This window comes from Gorilla gorilla, chromosome 14, assembly GCF_029281585.2.
Source record: "Gorilla gorilla gorilla isolate KB3781 chromosome 14, NHGRI_mGorGor1-v2.1_pri, whole genome shotgun sequence".
Lineage (NCBI taxonomy): Eukaryota > Metazoa > Chordata > Mammalia > Primates > Hominidae > Gorilla > Gorilla gorilla.
In genome coordinates this window covers 80,549,205-80,562,244 of record NC_073238.2, presented here as the reverse complement: position 1 = coordinate 80,562,244, position 13,040 = coordinate 80,549,205, and the positions used below count along the sequence as shown (strand labels likewise).

Below are 13,040 nucleotides of genomic sequence, written 5' to 3'. Positions count from 1 at the left end.
AGAAAAAAGGAAAGAAAAGAAATAAATAGAAATAAAAAATAAGAAGACAGTGGAAGAAAGAAGAGGGAGAAGAGGTAGGGAAGGAAGAAAATTATGAGGGATTATAATAAAAATTATATTTCAATAGTGTCTAAGTTTATATGTGCCTCACTACTAAATAGAAACTCTAGAGAGTCATAGGAAACCCATTGGCTTAGAGGTAGATGTACTTCTTTTTTTATTACCGAATTTTCTAATTTTCTTAATCAGCATGTAATTTTTTGTGCATAAAGCCATTCTGGTATTTTAAAGAGCTTTATATAAGTATTTCTATTTTTTCCAGATTCTAAAATTTTACAAAAGCCTAGATTTTGCCACTTTTAAAACACTCAACACATTGTAAATTAATGCACCATTTTCTTGTTAAAATCAGCCTTGCATAAAATGATCTGTAGCTGAACAGGAGCAACAGCAAAGGTGTGAACTACTTCAAGGAAGTGCTAACTTCAGAGCCCAAATGAGAACATTTAAATGCTAAAATTTTTAGCAACAGCAAACAGATGTTTCTGCAAAATATATTTTTTTTTCCTGTTTTCCAAACTCCTTTTTCTCCATACATTTACTTTTTCATTCTTCAAGCTTGGACTTTTCTGCCACTTTACCAATTTTCAGTGCCCATTCATCCTTGAAATGTTTCATTTTAACTTCTCCATCTCTCTTCCTCTGCAGTAATTGCAATGTAAGTTGGATGTATGGTTCTGCTCTAAAAAATAAATTCAGTATTAGTGACGTGTACCAGGCTGATGGCACTGCAAACTGAAGGCCATTGTTTTAATCACAGCAACTCACACATCAAACAACACATATCACAGTTGCCTGAACAACTTTTCTCAATTCTCAATGATTAACCCTTTGGCATAAAACATAGTGTTAATTTTAAAAATGACTGCATGATATAGGTATATGCTTGACAATACATATTGTATTGATGATGACAATCGAATAGTCATTAGACACTATTGAATTTGAATGGCTCACAAAGGCAGAAGTCTACCTATTAATTGTAAATTCCAATTAAATTTGTGATTGCACAGAAATTAACTCTCAAAAAGAGCACAAACATGTGTCAAAGACAACTTAGATGATTCTAATATCATCATTGGCAAATTATATACTCTATAGCAAGCATAAAGTTCTACTAATGTATCTCTTTAAATATAAATGGAAATAAAATTATCCTTTCTCATCCATAAGTGATTATTTGTATCGACAATTTGCCAATTCCAGGATAGTTTTGCTATTGTCTAAAATATCACCTCATCCCCACAAACATCAACTGATGGTGGTTTCATGAAGTTAATAGAACTAAAATGGGCCTAAGTCTCAGGATGCCTGGATTTAAGTAAGGCACATCTTCTGAGTGAACTAAGTGTATGAACTTGTACAAATTTCTAAAGTTTTCTGGGCATTACTTCAGCCAACTGTAACGGTAAGGGAGGCGGAGCTTGCAGTGAGCCGAGATCGCGCCACTGCACTCCAGCCTGGGCGACAGAGCAAGACTCCGTCTCAAAACAAAAACAAAAACAAAAACAAAAAAACAAAACAAAACAAAAAAAGAGTGGTAAATAATCACAAAGATGCCATGGTGTCCTAATATTCTCTGACTAAAATGGCCATGGGCTTTGGTATCTGTAGCAAAATCCCTATGGATAATTAGAGAAATCTGGATAGTCTGTCTCAATATATCTTTAAAAGAATATGACCCTTTGTGAGTAGTTAGAATGAGGAACTTTCTCTGTGTTGTCATTTGATATAGCCCTGAACTGAGTCTCTTTCTAAATTATGATCACATCATAAAACTTCACCCCACCATTAGAGTTTACTTTGTACTTTAATGTGTTTTGCATATCAAGATTCTCCTTAGAAAGTAAATTACCTTAGGACATATCATACTTTATGTCTGCCATTAGCGAATATAGGAACGCAGATTGGTTTATAATCAAAACTTGCAAGGTAGAACATAATATATACATAGGGCTAGAGCCTTGCCTTTAAGGAAGGGAAGGGGATCAAAGAAGTAAAGAACAATTCCTAGCTGCTCACTCAAGTGTTTGGTGGACTAAATAGATTACATTTATCAAGGATTAATGTGGTTATGAGATAACTTGAATTTTAATTATGTGAGGTAAACAATGACTGAAGGGAGATTTAATTTGAAGGGAAAAAATAGTAGAGAATGGAGCTTGATATCATTAAATATTAGAATAACTATCATGAGATTGAGGGATTAATATCTAAGGATTATAATCGATACAAATGGGTAGAAATTACAGGAGGGAATTACAATGAAATGTTGGCATAAACTTCTTTATAGTTATTTGAAGACAGACTAGTGTTTATAAAGATAGCAGTGTCTTCATTCTTAGGAATTTTATATAAAGTTTGAAAAGTCATTGTCAGAATTTTTTGTAGACAAGATGCTTGCCTGAAATGAGCATTTGGATTAATATTCCATAAAAATAGTTTTCAACCTGGATCAAACTAATCATAACCCTTATTGGAGTATGATGTGGTAATTATAATTTAACATACTTTTACCTTTAATTTATAGTATTTTTTGCTAAACCATATCTCATAAATGAATTCCCAGCTTACCTATATGAAATATTGACTTTACCTTTATAGAAAGTTAAATTTAGTACAACCTTTGTCAAGAAAGCAATGTTCCTATTATAAATAAATATGAACTCCACTTGAATTATAGCAATTAATTATTTTAACAAACATGAGGGTGTACTATCATTGTTATTTTACAGATGAGAAAATATAGCATCAGAATTGAAATAACTTATCCAAGACTACAAATTTAGAAAACAGTTGTGGCCCAGTCTTTTATAACTTTAGAATCTTCGTCTGAAAATTCTTACCATTTCTTTCCTTATGATGTCAAATATGCATGGTGTTTCTTGAGCAAACTTTCAAGCAAAGATCTTTAAAAATAGAAGAGACAACAAGCTATCTAAAAGATTCAGTTACTTTTTTATATAAAAACACTGGGGTGGATAAATTATCCCTGAAATTTCTTTCTGCCTTTATGATGGTGAGATAAACTGAAAAAAAATTAAATACAATGAAGAAATTTGCACACTGTTATTAGATGAAAAGGTTCTTGCAGTAACTTGTTATAGAAGTCTGTGAAAAGCAGAATTGATTTTTATCAGACTGATATTGCTCAGAGGAAATAGCCACTGCTTAACACAGAAGAATGAGCTAAATTGCCTCTAAGCTGCCTTTATCTAGATGAATATAGAAGCCAAATTTTAACTACTTTTCCTGGAAAAGATACATATGATGAACATTAAAATAAAATACACATGGTCTTTTCAGAAATTTAACAATTTTCTTCAAGCCAGCAACTCTGCCAATTTGCTAAGAAACAAGAATTTTAAGAAATGTTAAGTTCTAAATACAAGGCTATGAGAAAAAGTCTAGCATTACCATACATATCTCAAGATGGTTTTGGATTGAGTATTTTAATTTTTTGAAATAGCCAACAGCTTGTCGGGAGATAACCTAAATTAAGAGTTGCTGCCATGAGAATAATTGCATTTTCCCACTCATTGACATTGTCTAACATTAAATCTGCATTCATTATGGACCAGTGAGATATGCAGTTTTAGTTATTTTTTTCTGATTGTAGAAAAATAGTAGAAACTATTAAATGTAGACAGAAAAATTATACCCTCAATGGAATGAAGCACTAATAAATCATAGAGTAACAGTGTAGGCCTAGTTTTATCCACTTTTCAAATTTTTTGTTCTTTCACTAGTAGCTATTTCATATAAACCTTATGCTGTAATCACATTCAGTAGAGTTTGGGGGACTATTGGATTAACTCAAGCTGTCTTTTCCAAAAAGTAAAACATAAAAATGCAGTGTCCATGGTCTTTAATAATTATGTGGTCAGATTCCACAAGTGAGGCCACTGAATTTCTCTTTCAATTTTCTTTGGTTTTCCTTCATATTATTGGAGAAAGTTTATATTGGCTTATAAATATGATTTGCAGGCACTGCAAAGCTCTTCAGTTTATTAAGGCTTTCTGGTAAATGCTCATGACTGACACTGGAAACTCATCATGTTGCTTCTTTCTGCTGCCTGAGTTCATGGAGATGTTCTGAGAGCATGGCATATACTTTCTGAACATTCCTAAGTGAAAGCTGCCTAAGCACCCTGAAGAAATACTTCCAAAATATTTTCTTTGTATGCTCTTCTTTCCTCCATTACTTTGTTTTGCATCTTAGAAATAGAACCAGTAAGTTGAAGCAGGAGAAAAAAATTGGAGATACCAATTTATATCACTCCTCTTCAAACTATGTAATGTGAATATTTAATATTTCCAGAATTCCTTAAAGTTAGAAAAAAATTAACTGGACAATCATATTATTGAAAAATCAGATAACTTCTTCCATCCTGCTTTAGTCACATTCAATAATAACTGAATATCTTCTTTTTCAAAATCTACAGTTTGAGCTGAGATATTAAGTCATTTAGGGGGTCAAGGCTGCAGTGAGCCGTGATCATGCCACTGCACTCCAACCAGGTCAACAGAGGAAGACCCTGTCTCAAAAAAATGAATAAAATATAAAAATAAATAAATAAATATAAACAACGTTTTAATATATAATACATATTTGAATGTACCTTAGTGTTTTTCTTAGAATAAATACCAAATGATAATGCACAGTCTATAAATACATGACTGAATGATTGCAGATAATGATAGTAATATCTTGATGGAGAAGAAATCAGATTTTCTTTAAGCTTAACGTTTAAAAAACACAATTGTCCATCTAAAATTTAGAGAAAATAGAAACACTAGCTAAATGTATACCATTAGAAGCTAAAGTCACTCTTTGGCTACTTAAAACAATGCCATAGATTCCAATAGCTGGACACATGTCAACAGAGACAAGGAACAGTTGATAATAGATGAGTCTTGCTATCCAGTTGTTTAGCATGTTAGATGAGAGCCACTTCATTGTAGGATAACATCTCATTTATGTCATTCCTTCCTTCCTTTCTCCCTCAGTGCCTTTTCCCTTCCTTCTTTCCTTCCTTCCTTTTCTTCTTCATTGATGATAGCTATTTTATTACTAGGCCTTATACTAAGAAGCAAGATACAGTGGCAAATGCAATAGTTGTGACTCTGTTCTTCACAGAATTTAGAGTTAAAGTAGGAGGCAGACAGCTATCAAATTTGCATACAAAAAACTCTACAGTTTTGTACATTGTAAATTATATAATATTATGGTAAGTACGACAGAGCCAATGGCCAAATATTTTGAAATAGATTAATAGTAATAGCAAATACAGTAACAGCATTAGATAGGGTAAAGAAGGCTTCTCTAAGAAAGTAGCACTTAAACTGATACTTGAATAATGATGAATAGACATCCATAAAAAAGAATGTGGGTATGGGGGAGAATGATTCACGCAAGAGGACAACATAAACAAACAGAATCAAATACTCCAATAAGTGAAAGATGAGCAGTGTGGATAGATGGTTGTGAGTAAGTAGAAGAGCGAATTGGCTTGAAGTTGCAGAAATAGGCATAGGCCATATCAGGCAAGTCTTGCAATCTAAATTAAAGCATTTGAATTCTGGTCTAAGTGCAATGGAGAACAACTGAAATGCTAGGAAAAGGAGTTATAAGATCTATTTTATATTCATTTTAAATATCAATAAGTTTTGTGTGGAAACTGAGCAAGAATGAAAGGGAGAGACTAATTAGTGGCCTATTCAACTCATCCAGGTCGGTATCGGTGGCCAGGACTAATAAAGCAGAGAGGAAACTGTGAAGAATGCAAGATCCATTTTAGAGGCACTTTGGCAGGATTAGTGATAAATGATATGGGTGTTTTTTTTAAGAAGAAAGAGTAAATTCTTCAGTATGTAGCTTGTGTAACTCAGCAAAGCCATTCACTAAAATGAGGATGCCTGGTTGGGAGAGAGGCAAGTTGAACAGGGAAAATTAAAAATTTGTTGTTGAGTATGTCAAATTTTAACATAGTTTTTTTGTTTCTTGGATTGTCTATACATTAAAAGGGAGACTTACATTGATGATATGCATTTAATTGGAATATAGTCCTGGGAAGGAAATGTTACTCTGTTAGCTTTCTTGGGCCGCCATAATAAATTACTATAAACTAGAGGACTCTAAAGAAACATAAATTTATTCCCTCCCATCTTTGGAGGCTACATGTCCAAATTCAAGGAATTGGCAAGGCCTTGCTTCCTCTGAAGCCTCAAGTAGAAAGTCTTTTTTCCAGCTTCTGGTAGCACTAGATGTCCCTTGGTTTGTGGCAGCTTAACTACAATTTATTCCTCCATTCTTACATGGTCTGTGTTTCTGTGTCTTCATGTGACATTCTGCTCTATGTGTGTGTTTCTCTTTCCTTTTCTTGTGAGGACAGCACTAATACTGGATTAAGAGCCCACCTTACTCCAGTATGACCCCATCTTAACTATTAACATCGGCAGTGACACTACAGTGATGTTTCATTTAGTGATAGGGATACATTCTTAGAAATACATTATTAGGTGATTTTTGTCATTGTGTGAACATGTTAAGTTCAGTATACAGTAACAGCATTAGATAGGGTAGTTAAAGAAGGCTTCTCTAAGAAAGTAGCACTTAAATTGATACTTGAATAATGATGACAAGACATCCATGAAAAAGAATGATTGTGGGTATGGGGGAGAATGATTCACTCAAGAGAACAGCATAAACAAACAGAATCAAATACTCCAATATGTGAAAGATGAGCAGTGTGGATAGATGGTAGTGAGTAAGTAGAAGAGTGAATTGGCTCTTCTACAGTATAGTAGACTATAACGTCTATGTAGAGTCTACTTACATAGATGGTATAGTCTACTGCACACCTAGGCTGTATGGTATAGCCCATCGCTCCCAGGCTACAAACTTGTACAGCATGTTATTGTGCTGAATTCTGTAAGCAATTGTAACACAATGGTATTTGTGTCTCTAAACATAGGAAACATACAGTAAAAACATGGTATTATAATCTTAATGGACCACTGTTCTGTATGAGATCTGTCATTGACCAAAATGTTGTTATGTGGTACACGATTTTATTTCCAAATAAGGCCACATTCTGAGGTACTGAGAGTCAGGGCTTCAACATTCTTTTCTGTGAGACACAATTCAACTCATAATAGAGCCACCTATCAAGAGAGCACAGAGAGAAAAGAAACAAAGCTTGGAAATGCACATTTGTGGAATTTCAATATATAGATTTCTTTTGGTGGAGACACTGATAAAGGTTGTGGAGTGTTAGCTAGAAGGAAGTCAGCCTGTATTTCCACCACATTAAAATAAGAGAATGATTTAAGGTGGGAATGGTAAAGAGCTTCAAGTCTATTGCAAGGAGTAAGAGGAAGGCAGAAATAGTCCTCAGCAAGGAATGTAACTCAACATTATTCAATAAAGCAAGAAAATGTGAAGTATCTTAAAAAGATTAACAAAAAATTATTATTAAAAATATTGTTATGTATTTTAGGTGTTGGTGTGCTCTGGACACTCAATAATGAGTAACAGCCAATTTCTAGGATTAAAGGGATCCTCTCTGGCTAATTAGTGCTCTGTTTTCTATGTATACGTTGGAATGGGGAAAGCCTCCATCCAGCTCACTCTGGAAGGAAATAAATTTGAACTTTGATTTTACATTATGAACAAAAATAAATTCTATCATCCCTAGTGACATAAATGTAGAAAATAAAGCAAACAAAAATGTGAAAATATAATATAAAAGCTTAACTTTATAATCTAGAGATTGAGGATTAAAAAATACTGAAATGTTGGAAATTATATAAGAAAATATGGAAATATTTGAATATGTAAAAGGTATCCAAAATATGGCAAGAAATGTAAACAGCATCAAGAGTCAAAAAATTTGCCTTAGTATTTCTAATGCTAAAACTTACAATACATAAGAATTTCTACTAAACTAATTTTACAATGATAAAAAATGAAAGGCTTAGAGCAGGAGTGGTATAAGGCAGAGAAAACAAGACAAATAAGTATATTTTAAAAGTAATATCATGTTATTTTATATAAGTAAAAGCGTGTGTGTAGTATACATGCATATATATCTACAGAAAGAGAAACAGACAATTATAGTCTATGAATAGTACTTAATTTAGGGCGATAAGAACTTGTTTACTTTCTTTAACATATTAATATATGCAATTTGAAAATAAAGCAGAGAAAAGCAATACATGTTTTGTTGTGAAAAACTGAGCAGATCCAGCTTTTCTAGGTATTTTGTGGGGTGTTCAGTTCACTCTATCTTGTACTAGTTTTTTTTTAATCTGCTGAACATTCATGACCATTCTCTGAGCTAGGGTTTAAAAATGAAAACTATACTTGTTCTTATGAGACTTGTATTCTAATGGATAAAATAGATGGGAAAACAAATGCATTATTTTCTACTGTAATAAGCACCATAGGCCGGGTGCGGTGGCTCACGCCTGTAATCCCAGCACTTTGGGAGGCTGAGGCGGGCGGATCACCTAAGGTCAGGAGATCGAGACCATCCTGGCTAGCATGGTGAAACCCCTCTCTACTAAAAATACAGAAAATTAGCCGGGCGTGGTGGCAGGCGCTTGTAGTGCCAGCAACTTGGAGGTTGAGGCAGGAGAATGGCGTGAACCCGGGAGGCAGAGCTTGCAGTGAGCCGAGATTGTGCCACTGCTCTCCAGCCTGGGTGACAGAGAGAAACTCCATCTCAAAAAAAATAAAATAAAATAAATAAAAAAAAACACCATAATGTGAATCAAGAACTTTACAGATAAAGATTTTTTTATAACCCTCTTTTCTATCTTTTGTCAACTCACACACATTTTGGTCCTAGACAATTTTTATTTCTAAACTGCAAATCTTGTCTTAAAGTTAATAAAACAGGGAAATGTACAGGATATTTAAAGTTTGGATTAATAAATGAAAGCAGTAATAAGAATTAACTTTCATAAACATGTGAATAAAACATGGAGATCACAAAAAGGTATGTATTTTAATTAATATATGCATTTTTCACTGTATTAAAAATGTAACTCCATGTTTCTCATGGTAGTGCATAAATATGGCTCAATTTAGTAATGATAAGATGTAACTCATTATTAAGACAGGTCAATGCAATGTTCTATGGAACCCAAGTTACAGTGTATGTCATTTATGTGCCTTGTTTGGGAGAGGAATAGCTCAAATTAGTTCCATAAGCAAATTGGGTAATTTCTCTAGCTCTCCAAAACTACCAAACGAAGAACGATATTCTACAGCATTGCTTTCTCTGTATCATATGCAATGAAATAAGCAGAAAATTAATAAAAAACCATGACAAATATGGTTTCACATTTATTCAGTATAGTTCTAAAATACTCCACAAGATCTATGGAACTGAGGAAGTGGAAAATATTCTCCCATCACGTTCTTGCACTCTCTACATAAAGCTGGTTTGAACGAGGAATTGCTCAGTAAATAGTTTCTACAGAAGCAGTTTAACCAGTTTCCTAGGGAGCATAGTTGCTTAGGAAACTCAGATATACTATGGCACAGAGGCTGTGACAAGACACCTGCTGGTGTACACAGTTTCAAGCTGCCATTTTTACCCATTTCTTCTCTCTCTCCTGGCTGTGCTCTCACATGGCAGAAGCGCAAAGTTGGGAAACCAGTGCAATTCTTGGCGCTGGGTGGCGGAAATAAAATTGCTCATCGGTTTACTATAAAGACAACCTTTGGTAGATAAATTTGTTTTTGAGAGCAGATTAGGCAATATGTTTTCTACCCTGCAAACACTTTCCATTGATCATTGGGATAATCTCTGAGGAATCAGCATAATTACATTCTTTGGAAGCCCTGGCACATTAAGAAATGGTAATTGAATTTCATGAGAGCCATTTTCAAATCTCTGCTCATTTGAGAAAATAAAATCAAGGGCGTAGGTATATAAGGTATACGATAAACCTCAGGCTAGTCAACTAAAAAAGAATCATGTGTTTCCTTTGAAATATATAAGTCATAAATATAAAATATATGTCAGGGTACTCCTTTGAGATATTTCAGCCAACAAATAATTCTGGTGTTAAGTAACTTTTTATTTTTATATAAAATAAAAGTTGCATAAGCATCAAGTTTTATATGTTTTTATCCTTCTATCTATATAAATAAATGGGCTTTATAATGGCTTTTGTAGATTGGCACCTCATTTTCGGTTGATATCCTTTTAAAATGTGAAATAATGATGGTAATGTGAGAACGTGTGCTGGAAACGTGACTTGTGGTCTCAGACACCAGGCTGCCACATTTAGCAGCTGTTCAGTAGACATGAGGAACTAAGCAACAGAACACAAGCCATTGGACTGGGGACCCCTAGATAACACAGCGTTATAAAAAGAGACAAAAAAATAAACTTTTCAATTAACCAAGGGCAATCCCTTAGGTCTGAGGCTCAGCATTATCCATGGCTTCTGCATTCTGTCTGTGAAGCTTTTAGAGACAGGCAATCACAGCTTTGTCTGGCAAATGTTCTATGGTAGCAGATTATAGTAAAATTAGTGATATTTTAGCAGTCAACAATCTCAGATATTGAGAGAGTAGAAGAGAGAGAAAGAGTGGCCTAAAAACTGAATTCACATTACTACAGAGTTAAAGTGGAGTTTAAATAGTTTTACTTAATGTTTTAATTTCCAATTAATTTTGTGTGCTTTGAAAGTTAATGGAATCCTGAGACCCTATTGTTACCACATTACTTGATTAGGATCCCATCAAACTTCCGATTTGCGTCTTCTTTTTATGTCAAGGTTTCCCTGCACATAAAACACTCATGGGCATTTCCATCTTTCTAAAAAAAAAAAAAAAAAAAAAAAAGCAAAGTTCTTACAGTGGCCTACATGCCCCTCGGCAATCTGGCCTCTCTTTCCCACCTCCCCTTTGCACCCTGCCCTGGCCTCCGCACTCTTTCCTTGTGTGCTCTGCGTGTTCCTGCCTCAGATCCTTTGCCTTTTTATTCTTTCTGTCTTGAAAACTCATCCCCAAATAGTTGATGGTTCACTTCCTCAGTTCCTTCAGGGTGCTGTTGAAATGTCATCTTCTTAAGAATGCCTTTTTTTATTCCCTTGTCTAGATGCCAGTCCTCAGCCCTTTTTTATCCCTTTTATCTCCCTTTACCTTTCTAATCATTTTCTTCTTAGCATGCACCATTACATGACATACACGCTTATTATTTTGTTCAATTTACCAAACAGAATATAAGTTGCAAGAAGTCAGAGGCTCTTTATCTTATTCACTGCTGTACTCTAAACATCCAGAAAACTTCCTGGAACCTAGCAGATGATCAAAATATTAGTGGTTTGGATGAATGAAGAGATCTCTATAAGTAACAAGCAGGATATTGTTCATAATCCTCTGGAGTTACCTTAGATAACCTACTTACTTTCTTAGATTTTCTTGCTGTCTCTTTTCATGAAAGAGAGCAGAGAACTGACTTCAAAATACTCCTCAATAACAGATATTCATCTTTCAAGTGACCCCCCCCATTGTATTAAAAAGGACAGTTTATCGATCCTTCTACTTTAAAATTAAACATATGCAACTCTTTGTCTTATTAATTGACATTGAGGCCGTAAGGGAAAAAAGTGCTGAAAATAACCAAAGCATGCTAATCTATGTGTAATAGTCTGTGCTATGGGACACAGTCTGCTTTGGTTGTTTGCTACTTTTAAAAATCAGTTGTTAGAAACAAATATATTACTGTTGTAATGATTTAAACAATACTAAATATGAGGTGGGGAGCGGAGGATAAAGTTTCTTGTCTTAGCTTGAATTTCCCCAAACATAGATTTGAGATGAGGCATTGTGTGCAAATAGTTTGAGAAGGGATGCCAGGGTGCAGGAGGGAAGAACTAGGGAGAGTGAGGCAGGGAGGAAGGAAACAACAATACCAACGTGCATTTTTTAGTTTATTGTTATGGGCAACAGATGCTTCTAGGAAGCATATAGGATGCTTTTCAAGATTGTCCAATCCAATAATTTATCCATTAGCTTTCACTTCAATTGATCAAAAATTGCTTCTTCAGAGTGTTTATTCCTGTCTTTTTGAGTTGCACTTTCTGTGGGCCCTTCCTGCTTTGTCCTTGGCGGAAATCATGGGGGAGGGATGGAGGATGGACAGCTGGGATATTAGTAATAAAGGGACGAAAAGCGCACCCTGAACTCAATCCATATGCACCCTGCATTAAATCTTCTCAGTTACTTAGTCTTCATGGTCTCTACAAATGACGTAATATGCAGCGGTGAGCGAAATAAGCTACAGAAGCTACAATCATCTTTACTCCAACTAGCCCCCAGGTTGTTAGTGATATTTTTCAACTCACATTTCTACCACCAATTCTAGATATGCCAGCCCTTCAAGCAGCATTTCATCTGGTCTTCGTTGCTTGCCTGATGGAGTGATCCAGATCTTCATCTCTGAGAAGTCCAAGCCCTTGAGATCCTTAACCCTAACTTCAATTGCTCCAGCTGTTTTTTCCCTATGATGCTAGGCATGGAAGACCACCAGAGGCCCAAGAGGATGTTCCGATGTCAACACATACTCCCTGCCACCATTATGTAATAGAGAACCCTGTTCTACTGTGTTCCCTACTACAAATGTTCTCACCTCTCATGCCTCAGAAACCAAGACATCTAATCCATCAGAGCCTAAGATTTCAGAGGAAGGAAACATAAATTCCTCACAGGTGACTGGCAGTGGTGGTGAGAAAGGCCATTCTTCTTTCATCAATGAACTTGTATGTTCTACCATTCGATTCAAATTTCATATTTCAAGAAATCATTTCAATGCATACACTGTATTCTTGCAGACAACACTGTAACCCTGAGGAGTGTTGGACATGGTACCATAGTTGAGTCTTTAATAAGACGTCCCATTATACCATTAGCCTGGTAATTCTGGATAATATGACCTGGGATAGAATCAGTGGAT

At 34.9% G+C, this 13,040-nt stretch overlaps 1 long non-coding RNA gene across 1 annotated transcript; it reads right to left on the bottom strand.

The window, feature by feature from the left end:
• Nucleotides 1-379: 379 nt before the first annotated feature.
• On the bottom strand, nucleotides 380-12,630 carry LOC109029403 (uncharacterized). Its single transcript, XR_002008460.2, has 3 exons — nucleotides 12,433-12,630; nucleotides 2,907-2,969; nucleotides 380-742 (listed from the first exon to the last, which is right to left on the bottom strand). It is a non-coding gene; the product is annotated as an uncharacterized lncRNA (long non-coding RNA).
• Nucleotides 12,631-13,040: the final 410 nt, after the last annotated feature.